The sequence below is a fragment of the Bos indicus genome, chromosome 11, assembly GCF_029378745.1.
Source record: "Bos indicus isolate NIAB-ARS_2022 breed Sahiwal x Tharparkar chromosome 11, NIAB-ARS_B.indTharparkar_mat_pri_1.0, whole genome shotgun sequence".
Classification (NCBI taxonomy): domain Eukaryota; kingdom Metazoa; phylum Chordata; class Mammalia; order Artiodactyla; family Bovidae; genus Bos; species Bos indicus.
The window spans coordinates 45,670,957-45,692,923 of NC_091770.1; the positions used below are offsets into that span (position 1 = coordinate 45,670,957).

General features: G+C 46.2%; 1 protein-coding gene across 4 annotated transcripts in view; it reads right to left on the reverse strand.

Annotated features, from left to right (window-relative positions):
• Positions 1 to 21,967, reverse strand: part of NCK2 (NCK adaptor protein 2) — a 115,160-nt gene that overhangs the window by 48,110 nt on the left and 45,083 nt on the right. For all 4 annotated transcript variants that reach the window (XM_070798768.1, XM_070798769.1, XM_070798766.1 and 1 more), the window contains exon 2: positions 1,065 to 1,245. The gene's annotated coding sequence lies outside the window, so the exon portion shown is untranslated. The remainder of the gene's footprint in view (positions 1 to 1,064; positions 1,246 to 21,967) is intronic.

The following is a 21,967-nucleotide window of genomic DNA, read 5'->3' on the forward strand; positions in this document are numbered from 1 at the left end:
ATTCTTTACCATCTAGGCCACCAGGGAAGCCCACTCAAGCCTAAGAAAATCAATTCTGAATATTCACTGGAAGGACTGATGCTGAAGCTTAAACTCCAATATTTTGGCCACCTGATGAGGAAAGCCAACTCACTGGAAAAGACTCTGATGCTGGGAAAGATGGAAGGCAAAAGAAGAGGGTGACAAAGGATGAGATGGTTGGATGGTATCACCAACTCAACGGACATGAGTTTAAGCAAATTCCGGGAGATGGTGAAAGACAGGGAAGCCTGGTGTGCTGCAATCCACAGGGTTGCAAACAGTTGGACACGACAGTGAGTGAACAACAAACCTCCACTTAGGAGACAACACTCTGAAGATGAATTGGACCTTCTCATAAAGCACTTTATTGCCCAGTCAGAGCCAGGACCCCAGAGGAACTGACTGCCAGCCAGCATCTTGTATCATCTAAATCAAATGGTCCAAAATCATGTTAGGGCTGAGAAATGCCTATTGTAGAGACATTCTTTTGTCCAGTACCTGTTATTCCAGGAGCCTTGAATCTCAAGCCATATGCTGTGTCACAAGTACAATTTTAACACACGAGAACATTTCTCATAGGAAAACATAAACTCTCCCTCGGAATCCTTATCCATTTGATGTTTTGATGCAACCTTATCTTCCCAGCATCCAAGCTAGGATGAAGCCTCACAAGATGGAGCTCACCCTGAAGATAGCTCCTACGTATTCTGGACACCCATCCCACACGACACAGAGAAGGCCCATCTCCCACAGACACAAGCTACCTGTCCAGCCAGGAGCTCAGGCGCCAGGCATCTCACAGGTTGGAGGCACCCACGGTCCTGCCTCCTAGCTTACCTGCTGCCACCATGCACCAAAGCAGGAACAGTGAGTCTAACTTCTGAACCACATCCCTTGGCAACTTACATTTTATAAGGCTCAACAAATCAGAGCTACATTTATTGCCATTTTACTAACGTAAAGCGTACGCCCAGTGCAACGTGGGCATCTAAGGCGAAAGCAGTCACTCCTCCTGCCTGTCTCAGGCGGAAAGCCACACTCACCTTCGGCACCCAGTTACGAGAGGTGACACACAACACAGAGCTCCTCAAAGGCTGAGTTCCTCAGCTGACTGCACCTGAAGTCACCAAGCTGCTGGAGTTCTCCAAATTCTCCTACCCAATTCAAATCTCAGCAGAGAGTGACAATCCAGGAAATTGCTCGAAGAAAAGGAACGTAGGAAATCTGAAAAGAGACAGAAGACACCATTTATCAGGGCAGCTTGCTTGCTGGATTTTAAGTTACCGCTTGAGAAATAACTGATTATTTGTTTACCTGAAACCAATATTTTACTTGTTGTTGTTGTTTAGTCACTCAGTTGTGTCCAACTCCTTGTGACCCATGGACTGTAGCCTGTTAGGCTCCTCTGTCCATGGGATTCCTCAGGCAAGAATAATGGAGTGGGTTGCCGTTTCCTTCTCCAAATATTTTTAATAGACCCCAGGAAAAAATGTGCTTTATATTTACTGACCTCGACCCAAACAAAAACTCCTTTGCCCTGCTCTATTTTCCAGACCCTGGGTCAACGTGGAGGCAGAGGGTAGGTGGGGACCCCCTTGGGGATAACCGAGGGACCCAAGCTCCCAGATCTCTTCCAGCCCCCTCCCCACAATACCGCTGCCCACACCCTCCAAGCCTGCTGAAAACAAAAGAGCAGCTGCCAAGTGGAAATTCAAAAAGCCCGTCTGGGAGCCTAATTAGGGAGAAGAATTGCAGAGAATGGATATCATGTAGAGATTTCATCTCCTGCGTGGACCATTCACTGAGAAAGGCCCCGCCAGACCCACAGCTTCGTCCTTATCGGGATGAACACACACACACTCTCTCTCTCTCTCTCACTACTATATATCAAATAGATAGCTAACAAGGACCTACTGTATAGCACAAGGAACTCTACTCAATACTCTAATGACATATATGGGAAAAGAATCTGAAAAAGAGAGGCTATACTGTATGTATATGTCATGTGTATGACTGAGTCACTTTGCTGTACAATGGAAACTAACAAAACATTGTACATCAGCTAGACTCCAATAAAAATTTTTAAAAAGAAAATATCGCTACAGGAATCTGAAGACAGCATCCTGAAATTACAGAGGAGGAGCCGACAGAGGGTCCCGCAACCCCCTCCCTCCCGGCTGTGGGACTTGGCCTTATGGCCCCTGACACCTGGGTACCTATTTTCAGTCCTGATTTGTCCTTTGAGGGGACCCTGAGGCACTGTGGACTCCAAGAGGGTTCACTGGCATCTTTAATTATGCTTCAAAGCCTGAAGGGATCTGTCCTGACCATTCACTTGTACAAGATCTATTAATTCATCAAACCATGATGATGACTCACAACATTATTAAACACCCCACAGAAGAGTCGAGTTCTATTTTAGTCAAATAGAAAAGGATAATTCAGGGAAGGCTTTAAGGCAAGTTCATAAATGTTGATTAAAAAATGAATTCCATTTATGCATTCTCTGGTATTATTTTAAGGGCTTGGATGATTTTTGTTTAGTTTTGTTTGAATGTATGATTTAACACAAGGGAAAGGTGCTGGGCAGACACACCAGGGATATGAGACCTGGACGAGATCTTAGACGCGCACCAGGATGGAGGCCTTCTCTCTGCCGTGTGTTTTCAGAAACAAGACAGAAAACAGATGCTTTGCTATCTAGACTCCAGGCCTGACCAAGGATTCCGATTTCTCACTGTGGGCCTGACACATGCCACTTACTGGAGAAACCCACTAGCTAAATACTGCTGTGTCTGCAAACACCACTTCTGTATTAGTATTTTCAGGGGTTCTTCTGGACATAAGTTGTAGCTTTAAAATTTTCATTGGAAAGTGAATGTGCCTGGAGTCAGAGCTCAAGCCAAGGCCCTTGGGCGTCTGGGGGGCTGTCTGAGTTGCCCCCTGTACGCACGGTGCGCTCATGGTGTGTGTATATGTGTGTGTGATTTAATCCTCCCAATAACCTTCTGGAAGAGATACTAATATTCACTTTGCCACAGGACTTAATGTTCTCATAGAGGCAGAGATTCTCCTTAGCAGGCTTGGAGTGAGGAACGCAAGCCTCCAAAGCTGAACCTACCACACCAGCAGCAAGCCTAGTGCCAGAGAATTTATCTTCCTTCCCAGTTCACCAGCGCCACGGCCTGGGTCTGGAAGTCTTGTCCTCTGACACTCGCTGTGGCCATCCAGGTGGATGCCCAGGATCTGAGCCAATGACAAGGTTCCAACCAGAGCCTCCCTGGGAAAGACTGAGGGCAGGAGGAGAAGGGGGTAGCAGAGGATGAGATGGTTGGATGGCATCACTGACTCAATGGACATGAATCTGAGCCAACTCCGGGAGACAGAGAAGGAGCCTGCAATGCTGCAGTCCATGGGGTCGCAAAGAGTCAGACGCAGCTGAACAACAACAAAGATGGCCTCGTTACCTGCGATCCAACTGTGTGAGACGGAGGGGTGGTGTTTTCTTCAAGAAAAGCATCTCACTGACCAAGCGTCAGTGCACGAACCACACACCTTCCTCAGAAGTGAACACAGAGACTAAGCTGTTCCCTTGCTGGGTTTCCATGAAGTCCACCCACTGCCACGTTTAACGTGGACTATTCAAAGCCTCTGTTAAGGACGAGCACTTCAGATCAGGTCTTCAGTACAACCTGTGATAGAATCCACCAGGAAAGCATACACTTTGTAGAAAACCACCTCTGACTGGCAACACTGCCAGGTTTAAGGTCACTGGGGCCAAGGTGGTCACTGGAGAACATTTCACAGCCTGCTCAGGCAGGAGGGGACAGTGCATGCTTGTCTTTACAGGCATTTCCCCACAAGCACCACTTGCATCTCCCCATAGGAATTAAAGCGATGAGGACAGAGTAAAGGATATTAACACAAATACTAAATGCACCCCTTTCTCCACAATGATCTGGACCCCGATCATTCTACCACGGCAAAACCAAAGGACTATCTGAATTCTCTGCAATACTGAGGTTTTCTTTTTCTTGACTGTGTTTTGAAAAGCCTGGGCACAACCTGGGGTTCTCCCTGGTCTCGGGGGGCATTTAGCCAGGACACCAGTGAAGGTGCTCAGGTCAGGTGGCTGCCAACCAGCAGCCCTGCCTGTCCCCACGGGCCTGGCCTCCAGACACCCAAACCATCTGTCCCAGCCCCACCTGAACTCCAGGTGCCCCACGGAGCCTGTCCTGGCTGCTTTTCTGGGCCATCTGGGCGGTTTCCTCTGAACCTCAGTGGGCTGGCCATTCAGGGCTGGTGTCCGTCACTGACAGACTTCCCTGCAGTAGAGTCTTCAGGATTAATGAGAGGCTCATGACCTTCCATTGAGGCCAAAGGCTGGAGCCCCCCCACTCTTTGGGCAGGATGGACATGCAGTCCTGCCTACTGCCCAGATGACATGAATCCCCTAAAGGCTCCCCATAGAGACCAGCACTCCACCGCCCAACCCACAGAAGCAGAGAAGCAACTGGACAGGTCCCAGGGACACTGTGTTGGTGGCTCCACCTTCACAGCAACCCAGGAGACACAACTCATCGTCGGCTCAGGAACCAAACCACCAGACCCTCAGGCCCAGAGCCAGGATTCAAACCCAGGCCCGCCTGACTGCAGAGCCCCACTGGACTCTTTCTCCCCACATGGATCACCACTAAAGGGCCAGAACCTCCAGACCTGGGCAAAGGTCATCTGTCACCGCCATCAGTCTGGAGTGTCTGCCACAATAGGAGCCCGGCTTCTGCCTCTCAAATCAGGGAAGGACAGTATCATAGTTTCTAAGACGCAAGTCCATGACCACACATGCCACCTTAATCTGAGAACAAACTTGTGGTTACCAAGGGGTGGGATCGGGGTGGCTGGGGAGGTTGGGGTTAGCAGATATAAGCTATTATCTATAGGATGGATAAACAACAAGGTCCTACTGTATAACACAGGGAATTATATTCAACATCCTGTGATTCAGACTTAGAGAATGAACTTATGGTTGCTGGAGGGAGGGATGAGGGGAAGGGATAGGTAGGGAGTTTGGGATGGAAATGAACACACTGCTGTATTTAAAATGGATAACTAACAAGGACCCACTGTACAGTATAGGAAACTCTGCTCGGTGTTATGTGGCAGCCTGGATGGGAGGGGACTTTGGGGGAGAATGGATACATGTGTATGTATGGCTGAGTCCCTTCACTGTTCACCTGAAACTATCACAACATTGTTAATCAGCTCTACTCCAATATAAAATAAAAAGTTAAAAAAAACCCTATGATAAACCATAATGGAAATGAATATAAAAAATAACATATATATGTGTATAACTGAGTCACTTTGCTATACAGCAGAAATTAACACACTGTTAAAATTAATAAAGTATATACATAAATAAAAACAAAGGCACTATTTCTCTTAGATGTCAATGCAGAAAAAAATTACTGAGTTACACTGTTTGACTGTTGAACACTGCACATAAGCTCAAGACTCTTGGATTATGCCAGATGAGTATCATGACCAAATAGTACACGAGTATGAAACAAACATGCAAGACACACGCAGTGAACTGCCCAGACCCCTCATCTGCAGGACAAGCTAAAGGCAATTATCTTTTTTCTTTTACTAAAAAGAAAAAAACAACATTAATGCTTCCAGGGACAGGACCCCACTTGCTTCTTACTACCCTGTGCGCAGTGCTAACAGTCAGATGCGGGGTCCACATTTCAGAAAGGCCCACCAAATTTGGACTTTTACTCAAGATAAAACTGTCCTGAAAAGGAAAACACCAGATTTTTCTGCCATGGGCTGGAATCAATTTAAATGATAACACTGGTTATCAGCGGACTGCATCTGTGTGAGGATCACAAGTTGATTAATGAAAATGGGGCAGAAAGAGCATGAGTTTCTAACTCTGAACAGCCTCAAGGAGATGTGGCTGGGGAGGTGTGGGGAGCAGGATCACTGGTCAGATGCCGAGCTCTGAGGGTTCTGTGTTCTGAAATAATGCACACATCTGCCTTCAAGTCTTCTAGAACTTCTCAGAGAACAAAACTGCCGGCAGTGGGTCGACCACACACGCCATGACCAAAAGACGTGGCAGGAGCCGTGGGCCCCAGACCTGCTCAGCCCCCACATGCCCCTCCCTCCTTGGTCCTGTTCCTCCACGTCCTCAGTTGTGACGAGGTCTCGACGCCCCTAATCTGTAGCTGTGAGCTCAGCACACGGGAGTGGATGTGAGAATTACCCAAAATTGATGATGTGGGACCAAAATGCATTAATACATTTATCTAAAGTACCATGACAAGGAAGTCATAAGGCAAATCTTAATATGGACTTAAATTTTACGGTCGCTGCCTCAGAATTCTAGCAGATAGGAATAACATTAGTAACACCTGTTCTAATGCTTTATAAGATTCTGTGTATATATTTGATGTTAGCCTCTTAATACAACAGTCCCCATCCTCCAAAAGGCATCATAGGTGTTTCTCTGAACCTATTTCCACTGACCCAAATCACAGTTTTCAGAATCAGCATACATGTAGGTGTGTGTATACAACCCTATATACACATACCTGTGTATATATACACATCTCAATGCCATAACTGGATAGTCCAATTACACAAAATATTTTGCAAAGGGTCACCTGCATTCTTTACGAAGTGTCCACAGGATTTCATTGTTGTCCAGGTAATTACACCACAAATAAAAAGCATGCTGACCAAGATAAACCTTAAACATGAAAACACACTATTGAATAAAACCTCTTTTGTTGAAAAAGACAGAAGGAAGGGAAGACAGGAAAGAAAGAAGATATAGACACTGAATTCTCATCTGAGATAACTTATACACACAGGTGATCTAAATGACATTTCTAACTGTATGTGGCTAATGGTTAAAAAAAATACTTTCAGAGAACAAACTCATGATCATGCCAATTGAATATGAATTTTAATATCATTGTGTTTTTAAAGTATATTTAGCTGCTTTTGAATATTCTGAAAAATGGTCAATATGACTCACCCACATTTTCCCCAAATGCCAGATACTTTCCTACTTTTGTGCCTTTATGTCCATTTCTTCCACCATTCAGGAAGAGATTCACACCTGCAGCTTCCTAAAACTACTGTCCAGCCAAAACCAACTCATCGTCCAGGAGGAATGAACCCAAAGGTCCCCTCTTCTGGAACATTCTACAGGAACGTCCTTCATTCCTGCAGCGATTGCTCTTTTATAACCAAACCGCCCCCATTCAAGTGCCTCCAGCAAGGGACCTCCACATGCTGCCATCCATATGGTTCAGCCACATGGCAGGCTCTCGACAGAATGACTCTTATCAGACATTCATCATCCAATAAACTTACACTTCCTCAGTGATTTCTATAGAATCTGCCACAAAGGTACAAAAACCTAAGATCATGGCATCCAGTTCCAGTACTTCAGGGCAAATAGATGGAGATAAAGTGAAAACAGTGACAGACTACTTTCTTGGGCTCCAAAATCTCTGCAGCCATGAAGACACTTGCTCCTTGGCAAGAAAGCTGCGACAAACCTAGACAGCATATTAAAAAGCAGAGACATGACTTTGCCCTCAAAGTCAAAGCTACAGTTTTTCCAGTAGTCATGTACAGATGTGAAAGTCGGACCTTAAAGAAGGCTGAGCACCAAAAACTCGATGCTTTCAAACTGTGGTGCTGGAGAAGACTCTTGAGAGTCCCTTGGACTGCAAGGAAATCAAACCTGTCAAACCTAAAGGAAATCAACCTGAATATTCATTGGAAGGACTGACGCTGAAGCTCAATACTTTGGTCACCTGATGCGAAGAGCCAAGAGCCAACTCACTGGAAAAGACTCTGATTCTGGGAAATACTGAAGACAAAAGGAGAAGGGGGCAGCAGAGGATGAGATTGCTGGATGGCGTCACTGACTCAACAGACATGAATTTAAGCAAACTCTGGGAGATAGTGAAGGACAGCGAAGCCTGGCATGCTGCAGTGCATGGGGCTGCAGAGTCAGACATGACTTAGCGACTGAACAACAATGGCACCATTCAGTGCTCCAGGGTTTAGAATCCTCTTCTCCCAAATTTCAACCCAAGAGACCCTGAATTCCTTACACACAGCCTGATCCAACTCTTGGGTGTCAACATGGAGCCTTCATCACAAATCAGTGCACCCGTGCCAAAACCAAATGATGGTTCTGCTAACGAACCATATGTCTTCATTTTATTGCCATAAATTTATTTTTCTTGAGTATGTCATTGATCAAATAAACTAGCAAGAAGCCAGTGAGAGAGACTGAATGAATCAAAGAGGACTTCTAAACTTTCAAGCTCAAAAATGTATAGATGACTTCCCATGGCAACGGCCCAATTAATGCCATCCATAAAGCCATTCATATGCTGCGTCTGGGCTGAAATCCAATTAAGTCATTTCTGTCCGAATATCTCCAAAGAGCCTCCCGCTGAGCTCCAAGTGGAAATAAACATAAAAGCCAGATTAGCTGTGTAAGCACTTTCAGAGCTAAAACACGACAAGAGCATGAAAATCTACATGCCCAGCCTTTCAACTGGGCACAGAGGAAACACATTTCAACGGCCACCTGGCAAAAAGAAAACCCACTTCCTCATGCAGCCAGGTTTCCTCCAACAACCCTCATCCACTGTACACATCAAAGAAAAGCTGAGATCCATTCACTTACATGCACAGAGAAACGACAAACTGGGCTCCACGATGCCATTCTGTGCAGAGGAAACACTCAGGACATGATTTCAAGCCCTCTCAGAATTCAGTGTTTCCCTGGCCTACTCCTTAAGGAGGATGCTTTGAAATCAGTAAATCCTGAAATTCACCACGGTCTCCAAGCATGTAACTTGTTCCGTGAAAACATGAACACAAAGACAGAAGAAAGTTAGGGAACGAGTTAAACCTCCTCTGCACCTTGTGATTCATTATTCAAATTTACAGCAACAGAGACACCACTTTGCTGACACAAGTCAGTAGAGTCAAAGCTATGGTTTTTCCAGTAGTCATGTACAGATGTGAGAACTGAATCATAAAGAAGGCTGAGCACCAACGAATTGATGCTTTTGATCTGTGGTGCTGGAGAAGATTCTTGAAAGTCCCTTGGACAACAAGGAGGTCAAACCAGTCAGTCCTAAAGGAAATCAACCCTGAATAGTCAACAGAAGGACTGATCTTGAAGCTCCAATACTTTGGCCACTTGATGCCAAGAGTCGACTCACTGGAAAAGACCCTGATGCTGAGAAAGACTGAGGGCAGGATGGCATCACCGACTCAATAGACCATGAATCTGAGCCAACCCTGGGAGAGAGTGGAAGACAGAGGAGCCTGGAGTGCTACAGTATATGGGGCCACAAAAAGTCAGACATGACCTAATGACTGAACAAAAAGACAAAAATTATCTTCGGATGATGTGTAAGAGCTGAAATAGGAGTGTTCTAACCACACATTTCAGAAATGGAAGGGTTCCCCTTCCCTACTGCCTGTTCATTGCACACAGAACCACTGAGACCTGCTGAATCAGACCACCTGCAGCTGGTTATGACATCAGCCCCAGGTAAGAACAAAGGGATGCAAAGGGAAGAACAGAAAGTGAGAAGGACAGAATCAAGAACATTTATCTCCAAACCCTCAGCATCTGAACACCAGGCCTGTCTGAAAGAAGGGGCACGCAGGTGATGAGGCTGGCCACGCCTTCACCCGTGACAAAGGACACAAAGACTCTCTTCCAGGGGACGCTCAGCCCAGTGCACATCTTAGCAGCTGGGCACTGTGCGTGCGTGCTTAGTCACATCAGTCGTGTCCAATTCTCTGCGACCCCACGGACCATGGCCCGCCAGGCTCCTCTGTCCATGGGATTCTCCGGGCAAGAATACTGGAGTGGATTGCCATTTCCTTCTCCAGTGATAAAGTATGAAGTGAGTGAAGTGAAGCCGCTCAGTCGTGTCCGACTTTTTGCGACCCCATGGACTGTAGCCTACCAGGCTCCTCCATCCATGGGATTTTCCAGGCAAGAATACTGGAGTGGGTTGCCATTTCCTTCTCCAGCTGGGCACTGTAGAGACTGCCATTTAGCCTCAGACACCGGGTTTCCTTGGAGAGAGTATCAGTCACCTCATTGCTATAAATAAATGGAAGTCACACTTATTCAATGGAAATGTGACACATATCTGCTCTGTGCAGACACGGTATGTAAATAAAGCACAATACAGATGCCATCCTTCTTAGGGGATTCAGTCCAGTGAGGGACCGAAGTCAGACATGAGGTGATATGGCAGTGCTGCTTTATCTGCTGCAAGAAAACTTGCCTAAAAAAAATTCAGTTCAACTTTTCTAGATAACTTCTAAAATAGATGTGTCCCATCCAAAGTACCCATTAGTATCTGAGCAGAATTTTAAAATCTCTGAAGGAGACAAGTGAGCAGTGTCTTATATGAACATAATAGTTTTACATAAAGGTGGTTTATGATGGACTAGAAAGCAGGTCTCATCTGTCCTTCCTGAGACTAACCTCCCAACAGTGAGAGGAGCTGCAAGGTCCTTTAGGGCCTCTTCAGCAAGCAAATCCTTCCTAAGTCAAAAAATGACAAGTTTCCTAAAAGTTCTCTCTTCTGGACAGACTTCAAGACAAGTCACTCCGCAAGTATTTCTGAAGCCTTCTGAGTACTATGCGGGGTGCTGGACATACAACAGACAAGACAGACGTAGGCTTCACCCCCACAAAGCAGACAGACAGAGGAGTGGGCCCAAGCGGGGACCTCAGGCCCCTGTGGGTCACCCCTCATCGTCTCTGCACATGGTATGTGGCCTCAGCAGGGATGTCCACTGCAGAGACTGGGTATGCCGATGATGCTTTGCACGTGAGAACACTGACTGAGTCTGCGTCCCCCACAGGCAGCCTCACACCTGCACAGCCCATCTGGCCCCTCACACTACACTTGGCAGGTGGCTTTCTGAGAGGAAGCAGAGACATGTGCCCCTGGTGACCCTCCTGGTCCACTCCTCCACACCACCTGCAGTCCAACGCTGCAGGTTCTCAAGAGTTCTCATTCTGCTTCAGGCCTGGACAACCCGCCCCCCTCCATCCACTCCTCACCTGCAAACCCCACACACCTGTCTCCAGGCCACCATCCACGCTGTGGTACAGACCATGGCCAAGGGCAGGACCCACTTGACACTTTCCTTGGGGAGAATCAAACTAACAGCCCACACTCTAGGGACACCTGTACTCCCAGCCATCACTCCCCACAATGGTCCTCCACCCAAGTGGACGGGCATGGCTCTACAGGGAATGCAGGCAGGACATGTCAAAATGGACAGAAAGGACATGGCTGAGATGCTATCGGAGAGGAACAGCTTGATTAAACAGCACCAGACACTGAATGACAGGAAGTCCCAGGTGGCTCAATGGTAAAGAATCTGCCTGCCAATGCATTAGATGCCAAGAGACACAGGTTCCCTGGGTCGTGAAGATCCCCTGGAGAAGGGAATGGCAACCCACTCCAGAATCCCATGGACAGAGGAGCCTGGTGGGCTACAGTCCATGGGGTCACAAAGAGTCGGATAAGACTGAGTGAACACACATTGAAAACTATCCACTTGTAAAACAAGACAGATGTCTCTAGGTTCTAAAGAGACAGGACTTCAAACTTACATTCTCAACTCCGAAAAGTAAGGTAAGGACATTTCAGATTCTTTTCCACATATGTATTTATCTATGAAGAAACTTAACTACCATTTTGCTGCCTGGTTAAGCTGCCTGCAATTACCGACCTGCTGTTCACCCTCCTCACGCTGAGATTCATCACCCCAGTGAACTTAACTATGTTCAGGAACCTTGGCAGGCTCATCACAGGCTCCTCCTTCTAAATGCTCCATAAAAATATGTTTTTAACCCAAGCTGCAAAGATCTTTGGGGAACCTCTGTAGTCACCTCTGACGACATAAAGATGAAAGTATTCCACTCTTCATCTTTTCTCTTCCAATCAGTCCCCAGACTCTAAGGTTACTTTTTATTAAATTGAAATGCAATTCACAGACCATAAAAATTCACCAACTAAAGTGTACGATTCAATGACTTTATTTTTTAAAAGTAAGTAAAGGAGAGATGTCTTTGTATTACAAGAAAGTGAAATGACCTGAGTAAAGCTGGTAGTTGGGTATCCCTAGTGGCTCAGATTCGGAGAAGGCAATGGCACCCCATTCCAGTACTCTTGCCTGGAAAATCCCATGGATGGAGGGGCCTGGTAGGCTGCAGTCCTTGGGGTCGCTAGGAGTTGGACACAACTGAGCAACTTCACTTTCACTTTTCACTTTCATGCATTGGATCAGGAAATGGCAACCCACTCCAGTGTTTTTGCCTGGAGAATCCTAGGGACGGGGGAGCCTGGTGGGCTGCCGTCTACAGGGTCACACAGAGTCAGACACGACTGAAGTGACTTAGCAGCAGCAGCAGCAGCAGTGGCTCAGATGGTGAAGAATTTGCCTGCAATGCAGGAGACCTGGGTTCGATCCCTGGGTCTGGAAGATCCCCTGGAGAAGGGAACAGCAAGCCACTTCTGTATTTTTCCCTGGAAAATCCCATGGAGAGAGGAGCTGAAGTTAAGCTGGTAGTTAGCTATTTCCAGAACAGTAGCTGTACACACAAGAAGCAGTGGTCTTGCTCCAATGAAGTCATGTGGGTGCCTGAGACAGGAGGAAGGCTTCTCCTGATGTTAGAGGTTTCAGTTGTCTTTTGAAAAAAATACATGCAGTAAAAATTTTCCAACAAAATAATAACAGTAAATAGAAGAAAACAAAACTTAACAACGAGCTAACTTTCACCCCTTTGTCTTTCATAGAATATGAAAATCCCACAGATACTTAAGTTCAAACATACATCTTCTGGAGGTAAGCGATAATTTAATCCTGGCTCTGAAATAGATGGATTACGACCGTAAATTAGTGAAAATGGGGTTGTAATTGGTTCTCCTAGGAAATGAACTGAATCAGATGAACACAACTAGTCACCCTGCAGTCAGCCCCGACTGAGGGCGATGAAACCACTTGGAAACCTGCAGTTAACGCCAGAACCTTTAGCCAGTTATAAAACCATAAACTAGCGAGTCCACACTACAACACTGAAAGGTTTTCAGTGCCAGATTTCCGAACTGGTTTTCTTTTCTAGAAGCATCCTGTTTCTTTCTTGTCGTGTTGTTCTGTTTTGGTGGGGGGAGCTACTCTTCACTGCAGTGCTCAGGCTTCTCATTTCGGTGGCTTCTCTCGTTGTGGAGCATGGGCTCTAGGGCACACTCAGTGGTTGTACAGGCTTGGTTGCTCAACGGCATGTGGGATCCTCTCAGACCAGGGATCGACCCGGAGTCCCCTGCATTGGCAGGCAGATTCTTATCCACTGCACCACCAGGTAAGTCCCAGAAGCATCTTGTTTCTACGAGAAGGCAGACACCAACAGAATTCTGCAGTTTACAGCCCTTTGCTTTGTCTTAACTGATTATGGTTACAAAAGGCTTGGCACTTGCCCGTAAGTCTGATCACAGGAGGCTGATGGTGAACCCATGATGTCTTCCTTCACTGCTAGGAGATGCCTCCCCCACCACTGGGCAGGAATCCTGCAAGGCCAGGACCACCACCCCTGTCAATCCTGAAGCCCAAGAGGCTAGCTGCCCAGAGCGTGACCACCCACACCTGCCCAGGAATGGTTAAGAACTGCCTCCCACCTGTCCCCATCAGAAGGTCATCTGCCACTAGAGGTGCCTGCTTCTCCTCTTTAGAAAGACATGGAAACCACTTTGCCCTACACCCTGAGTTCAATATCCACCACTCAAAAATAGCACAAACCATTTATTTCTGTGCCGAAAAAATAAAAAAAATGAACCAAGGCTTCAGACCCTTGTCAATATTTAAGGGCTTCCCCCAGAATTAGTAGAAATGCTGAAACAGAAGTGAGCCCTTCAGGTTCTCAGTGTCCAAGGCTTATAAGGCTATCCTTGGAAGGCAGGGGAAACGCTGAACGAGGAGGGGAGGTGGTATAAGACTCCAGTCAAGGGCCTAAAGGACAATAAATATTGTGTCTTTGGACCATAAAGTTAAAATCAAAAGGAATTTTGGTGACTTGGGCTATTTCTGCAGGACCACCCCATAACCACAACAGGGTGCTCTCCACCCCCACGGGTCCCCTCAAAGCAGTCTCAAGAGTTGAAGTTCACAGGCAAATGTTTAACAAAACGATCAGATAAACCCAGCTCCCCAGGGCTAAAAACCAGTGAGCTGTCACCTTAGCGGCTAACTTTCCTAAAGACACCTCTTTCTTTCCACAGAAGCAACCTGTACTGTGCTCTCTTATGCCACAGACACATGCCGACTAGTGACTTGTGCAGCTGGGTGAACTGACCTGCTGGAGTGTGGGTGGTACCTGGGGAAGAGCAGTGATGTAGAAACTAGAGGAAGGGCACCACCCACCTGCCTCCTCCATCACCACAGGCAGAAGGGATGCTAAGATCCGAGGCCAGCGAGCCCATCCCTGGACCAGACACTACTGCCTCCAATACCTGCTTCCAATGCCCTGTGATCACACTCCAGGCGCCCCACTCTGGTAATGATTGGGGGCAACCAGGCACCTTGTTGATACTTCTCAGGGTCCCCAGTGTGAGAAAAGGAGTGAGCCCCCCATCCACATCATATTAAACCACACAGAGATAGGACCACTCACCCTCTTTGTTAGTTGAAAATGAGCATCTCATAGGACTCTGGCATGGAAAGTCCAGAGATGAGAAAGCGACCCCCAGAGGAATGCAGAATGTTGTCAATGACAAGAGAATGTCCTAAGAGGCACAGAACTGCCAGCTGCCCACTGCTGCCCACACCCACATGTGCCTCTGAATGGTCATCTTTCTAAGTGAGCAGCACGTCAGGATCCACTGTGAAGCCACAGTGCTGTCAGCACATCACAACCTCAACTTCAAGCACTACTGTCCTACAGGTGGTGGTCCATGTGCTCGCACCAAACAAGACATCCGTCTTCCTGAGACCCATCCTGAAGCAGAATCAGCTTCCCTCAAAGCACGCAGTCGCACATGGGATTTACACCAGGGTGAACTGAACAGGGCTTCCTGTGCTGGACTCTCTGCACACGAGGTGGTAAAGCACAGTTGCTGGTGTCCTTCTGGCTTGTCTTTGTAAATGGTTTTCCTATACTCCTAGTCGTAAAAATCTACTTTTACTGGAAAAGAAGAGAGAAAGGGGAGGAAAAGGAAGAGAGGCGGGGAAGAGGGGAGGGAAGGGGGAAGGGAGGAGGAAAGGGATGAGGGACAGAGAGAGGGAGGGAGGGAAGGGGGTGACCCAAAGTCTCAAGGCCCCTTCCATCGTGCAGGGCTCTGACCAGAGGCAAATACAGGGCTGATACTTCTTGGCTGGGGGAGCTCCCTATTCACTGCAGGAGTTGAGGGCTCCCCCCGCCTGAAGTTACAATGATCAAAAACATCCCCAGACATCTGAGATGCTGCCACACGTCCCCCGGGGATGAAATCACTGGGCCGAGACCCACTGAACTAGAATATATGTAAATTAAACAGACCAAGTTTCCTTTTTTTTTTTTCCAACAGCAAAAACAAGACAGAAATATTCATGTATTTTCTAACTATTAATATTTTGGAATGTGATTAGAATGTTCAGGCGGCAGTTGCTGTAACTGTGTATGCTCAGTCGGTTAGTCATGTCCAGCTCTTTTTGTGACCCCATAGACTGCAGCCCGCCAGGCTCCTCTGTCCACGGGATTCTCCAGGCAAGAACACTGGAGTGGGTTACCATTTCATTTTCCAGGGGATCTTTTCCACTCAGGGATCGAACATGCATTTCTAGTGTCTCCAGCATTGGTAGGCAGATTCTTTACCACTGAGCCACCTGGGAAGCCCTAGTTGCTGTAATTACCCACTCCAAAATAACTGAATCGACAGGTATACTCAGTTTAACTCAAGGTCATGATTAACTAAGCTACAACTTGCCTCATCATTAGAAGACAATCTTCCAGTTCTAGTTTGGGGTAAGTGTGTAGACTGTGCTATTGTTTATCTAAGAAAACATTAAGTATTAAAAATAAACACTATTGATACTATGTATAAAATAAATAACTAATAAGAACCTTACTATAGAGCACAGAGCAATCAAGTCTGCTCTGCGGTGACCTCAATGGGAAGGAAATTCAAAACAGAGGGTTTATATGTATACCTGATTCACAGCTGATTCACTTTGCTGTACAGTAGAAACAGAACACTGTAAAGCAACTAAACACCAATAAAAATTTAAAAACAAATATCTAACTTATGAAGACATGTATGTACTTTGCATTACAAGGCTATAAATAAAAGGAGAGAAAGAAAAATAACCCTTTTAAAAATAGTGATGGAAGGAGTAAGAAGAGAAGACAGAAACACAAAGCAGACCTCTCTGCAGACACCTCTTTGGCTCTGGAACCATGAAAATGGTTTACATAATTATAAACTGATAGTAATTTTTTAAGTTCTAAAAATCAAAAGCAAAATGGAAACAAATTAACCAAATTATATACTGAAGTGGTGGCATGAACACACAGGGGAATTGTTCCGGAAGACTCTGAAACACAGTCATTTGGCTGCAGTTTCCTAGTGGGATAAATCCTGAGGACAAAAACATCTTCAGCTGTTTTCACTACTCACAGTGTGAGTAAAAATATTGGTGGAGCTATTCTAAACATTTCTATGGGCTGTGTATAAATAAAGTGAGATAATCAAGCAAATAGGTAATTATGTTCATGTTCCCAGGGATAAGAATATTCAGCATAAGAGAAAAGAGATATAAATATAAAATCAAAGAACTAAAACACCTTGTAATTCTAATTCTGAACTAGAAATACTGTGAATTTACAATAGATTATGTTTTTAAAAAAAAAAAAAAACAAGTAAATGAAACCACCTTTGAGAAATTTAAGTATTTCCTGCCATATCAGTAAACCAGGATGTCACAGCCACCAGCAATTCTAGCCCTCCAAATGCGAATTCCTGAGCCTGGAGGGTGCCCAGAAAGGAGGACAATACCTGGTATCCAGCAGCTACCAGGCTTGCAGCCACTCCCTACGAGGAGCTCTGAAGAACCAGGTTGGATGCAGGATACAGGATGCTTGGGGCTGGTGCGCTGGGATGACCCAGAGGGATGGTATGGGGAGGGAGGTGGGAGGGGGGTTCAGGAGTGGGAACACGTGCACACCCGTGGCGGATTCATGTTGATGTATGGCAAAACCAATACAATATTGTAAAGTAATTAGCCTCCAATTAAAATTAAAAAAAGAAAGAAAGAAAAATGAAGGAAGCTGGCCCCAGATAGCTGAGATGCATATGAAAGGAAAGATTTCAGGGAGCCCAGAATCTTACATCCTCCCGTACACAGAAAAGCACTAAATTCCTTAACATGAGATACCTGGTTTTCTTTAATTCACAAAAAATAGTTTTGATGTTCAGACTACCTGCCCTTTGTTGCAAACTTCTATATAACCTGACTCCTACCCCATCTCCTTGGAGCAGTTCCCTCGGGGTCACTTGAGGTGCTGTCTCCTGAAGTTCTAAAAACTCCCCCCAGAATAAAACATAACTCTCAACTTGTACGTTGTGACTATTTTTTAAGTCTACACCTTTAGCCACTGAAAAGGCCCAGATTAAATGCTCACGAGTACTGAGCATCCATGTCTCCTGGACTAGGGTCCCCAAATTCCATCTTCTGATGAAGGGAGCACAGCTAGGAGGGGAGGCACTAGTGGAAGGGGCCCGGAGCCCCTCAACTCCTACCCCACCAACCCTGGGCAGTGGGCACTGGCCACGGCTGGGTGTTTCCCATAATAGCAAGGAGGTCAGCTCCTGAAATCACAGCTCCTGATTTCTCTAAAACCAAACAGAAACCTCGCTCATGACAGTCCTGGGGAAGCAACACCACTTGTGAACACTGTCAAATAAAGGGCCAACCTCCCTGCAAAACAGGCCCCTACGCACAGCCCTAGGCTGGTATGCATGCATGGGAGTCTGGGCTGAGCGCCAGCATCCCATGGGAATGATGAACCATGGATTGAGCCCAGACCACCACACCTGCCCTCTCCCATATGCCCCTGATACCCAGCAGGACCCTGCAGAACTCCTGGGCAGGAAAGCCCTCTGTGTCCCCTGCTTTCTTGATTCTTGATTACAGGAAATAGGCTTCATTCAGCCTCCAGGTCTCCCTGAGTTCCAGTGGGCAAGCTCAAACAGTTGCTAATCAGGGAAGGGAGGGGATGCAGAGACAAGGGAGGAGCAGTCAAGAAACAATAGTGTAGCCTTGGGGCAGGTCCTGGTTCCCCTCAAGGGACACATACAACAATACCTTAGAGCTTTTCTGCAGACACTGAAACCCCCACCGACTGGGAGAGGTTAACTGTCTGCTGCCCACAAGCAAGGACAGCCCAGACCTGTTGGAACCACAAGGCTGACGATGCTGATTCCTACTTACCTCTCCACCTGCTAATCAGAAGAATGTCCAGAGCTGACCATGCCCTCTTTGAACCAGGATTACAACACTCCTCATTACCTGCTCCAGGGCAGGACACACAGTTTTGCAGACTTTAACCCGCTATGGCCCTCTTTGCCTGGTAAAGCAATAAAGCTATTTTTTCCTACTTCACCCAAAACTCTGTCTTAAGATTTAACTCGGTATCATGGTACAGAGGCCAGATTCAGCTTCACTCCAACAGGAGCACACACAACATCACCGAGTCATCTTGCCAAAATCGGATCTCCATTGTGGCCAGCAGTTTCCAGGACACAAGGACACACAGGAGAACACTAACCAGGGGCCTCTATGCCAAACCACAGGTAGGAAACCCAAAGTGGGGACAAAAGACCTGTTTTCCCCAACCAATCAAACCACAATGAAAAAAAAAAAAAAATCAGAGGGCAGAGAAGTCAATAAATAATTCCACTGTAATCTATGGACATGAACGCCGAAGAACTGATGCTTTTGAATTGTGGTGCTGGAGAAGACTCTTGAGAGTCCCTTGGATGGCAAGATCAGACCAGTCAATCCTAAAGGAAATAAACTCTGAATACTCACTGGAAGGACTGACGCTGAAGCTGAAGCTCCACGAGAAGAGCCGACTCATTGGAAAAGACGTTATGCTGGGAAAGATTGAAGGAAAAAGGAGAAGAGGGCAGCAGAGGATGAGATGGCTGGATGGCATCACCAATTCAATGGACATGAACTTCAACAAACTCCAGAAGATAGTAGGGGACAGGGAGGCCTGGTGTGCTGCAGTCCAGTTGCAAAGAGTTGGACACAATTTAGTGACTGAACAACAATGAAGATTTATAGACCTTATTTGGATCTTGGTTTGAACAAGCAAATTTTCAATAAAATATTTGAGATAGCCAGAAAATTTGAACACCAACTTGGTATGATTAAGGAATTTTTACTAGTGGAATATTTGCTATATTTTCAGATGAAAGGATATTTAGGGTCTGCTTTAAATAAAAGTTGCTGGAGAGGGTGGCAGTTTAGATGAAAGGAGACTAGCAATTAACTGATGAGTCCTGAAGCTGACATATTCATGATTCCCTCTTTGATTCTACCTTCAGAAAACGACACTGAATTGATTATCCTGTTAACTAAGAAATCCCATTCTGCAATGAGAGAATGAAGAGAATCTGAAAATGCGAGAGCTTGAAGGGCCTGCAGAAACTTCCAGGCCACTCTCTATACACAAAGGCCCTCAAAGCTCTGGGACAGAGTGTGCTGCTGGTGGCACGAGGGGAACCTCCTCTCCCTCCAGGTGTCAAGGCCTCACTGGGTAGAGGAAGAGGCTGCAGAGGAATCTCAGAGCCTTGCACACACTTGGAAGCTTGCTGTTTACAGTCAACTGCTAAGACACTAAGGCCTTTCTGTCAGCTGCTGAACATACTTCCAAAAAAAAAAATGTCTTTTTAACAGGTTGAAAGTGAAATTAGTTCATTCAACAGCCTTAAGAATTTACTCAAAGGTTGAATATACAACAGATATTAAAACATCTAGTTAACAGGACATAGGAACAACCTAGATGTCCATCGACAGAGGAATGGATAACGAAGTTGTGGTACATATATACAATGGAATAGTTCTCAGCCATAAAAAGAATAAATCTGAGTTAGTTCTAGTGAGGTGAATGAACCTAGAGCCCGTTCTGCAGAGTGAAGTAAGTCAAAAAGAGAAAAACAAATATCATATATTAATACATGTATGTGGAATTTAGAAAGAAGGTACAGATGAACCCATCTGCAGAGCAGCAATAGAGACAAAGACATGTAGACACAGTAAGGCAAGGAGTGTGTGTGTGTTAGTCGCTCAGTTGTGTCCGACTCTTTGCGACCCCATGGGACTGTAGCCTGCCAGGCTCTTCTGTCTATGGATTCTGTCTATGAATTCTCCAGGCAAGAATACTGGAGTGGGTTACCATTCCCTTCTCCAAGGGATCTTCCCAACCCAGGGATCAAAGCCCCGTCTCCTGCGTTGCAGACAGATCCTTTACGACTGAGCCACCAAGGAAACCCAGGGGAAGGCGAGGGTGGGACGAATTGAGGGAGTCGCACGAAACGTATACACTACCGTATGTAAATTACATAGCCAGTGGTAATTGGCTATGTGACACAGGGAATTCAACCTGGTGTTCTGTGACAACCCAGAGGGGTGGGATGGGATAGAAGTGGGAGGGGGGCTCCAGAAGGAGGGAACATACATGCACCTATGGCTGATTCATGTTGATGTATGGCAGAAACCAACACAACACTGTAAAGCAATTACCCTCCAATTAAAAAAAAATTTTTTAAGCATTTAGTGTCCTATGAAAACAGTGACTAACAGCAGCTGTGTCACGTTCACACCAATCAGACTCTGCATGCTCCTCCCAGTCACAGGCTGCAGGAAGGATACCAGGCACTGATTTCTCTGAATCATAAAATTATAAGATGAAAACCTACATGAAGCCCTTCCTTACAGAGGTCACTGTGATCAGCTCAGACATTAAGTGAACCAATCACACATGCTCCTTACTCTGGAGACGTTCACCTTATAAAACAAAGCGATATAAACATACGCTAAACAATACACACGATTGTACAAGTAAAGTGTAAGGACATCCCAGGGACTCAAGATCCCACTACTGGAAACGCTCGCTGGTAAGGACATGAGAAGGATAAAGTGCATTCTTTAAGCCCACACCCCACACACCCTCAACCCCTGCCAGTCCCTCAGGACAGGCATCCTGAAGTCCACATAGCTTGCTACTAGTCCAGGGTGCGAAGGCAGACGAGGTTACAGGGAGGAGAGGAAAAATGGCCAATTCCTTACAGTGTGGCTGTAACTGACATTACTTCCCCAGGCTCCTCCAGATGAAGTCAATGTTCTCTTACAAATTGTGCATGTGTGTGTGTGCTCAGTCACTCAGTCGTGTCTGACTCTTTGTGATCCCATGGACTATAGCCCACCAGGCTCCTCTGTTCATGGGATTTCCCAGGCAAGAATACTGGAGTAGGTTGCCATTTCTTCCGCCGGGGATCTTCCTGACTCAGGGATGGAATCAGTGTCTCTTGCATGTCCCGTATTGACAGGTGAATTCTTTACCACTGAGCCATCACTCTTACAAATTACTAGATTTAAATCCTAAAGGAAAGGATGAAAACTCTTCTGCTCTAAGCCTTTCTTTTAACTGAGGAGAAAAGGTAGGTGCAGGACAGGTAAGCCCCAGGCCACAGGTTTTCAGGGTGGCTCACACGGTATCAAGCACCTTCCAGTTATGGTCACTTTGGTCCAGTATATTTCCAGAGCCCCAGGGTGTCCTGAGCTAGAGGGGCAGCACCAAGGCAGAGTCCTTCACCTCCTG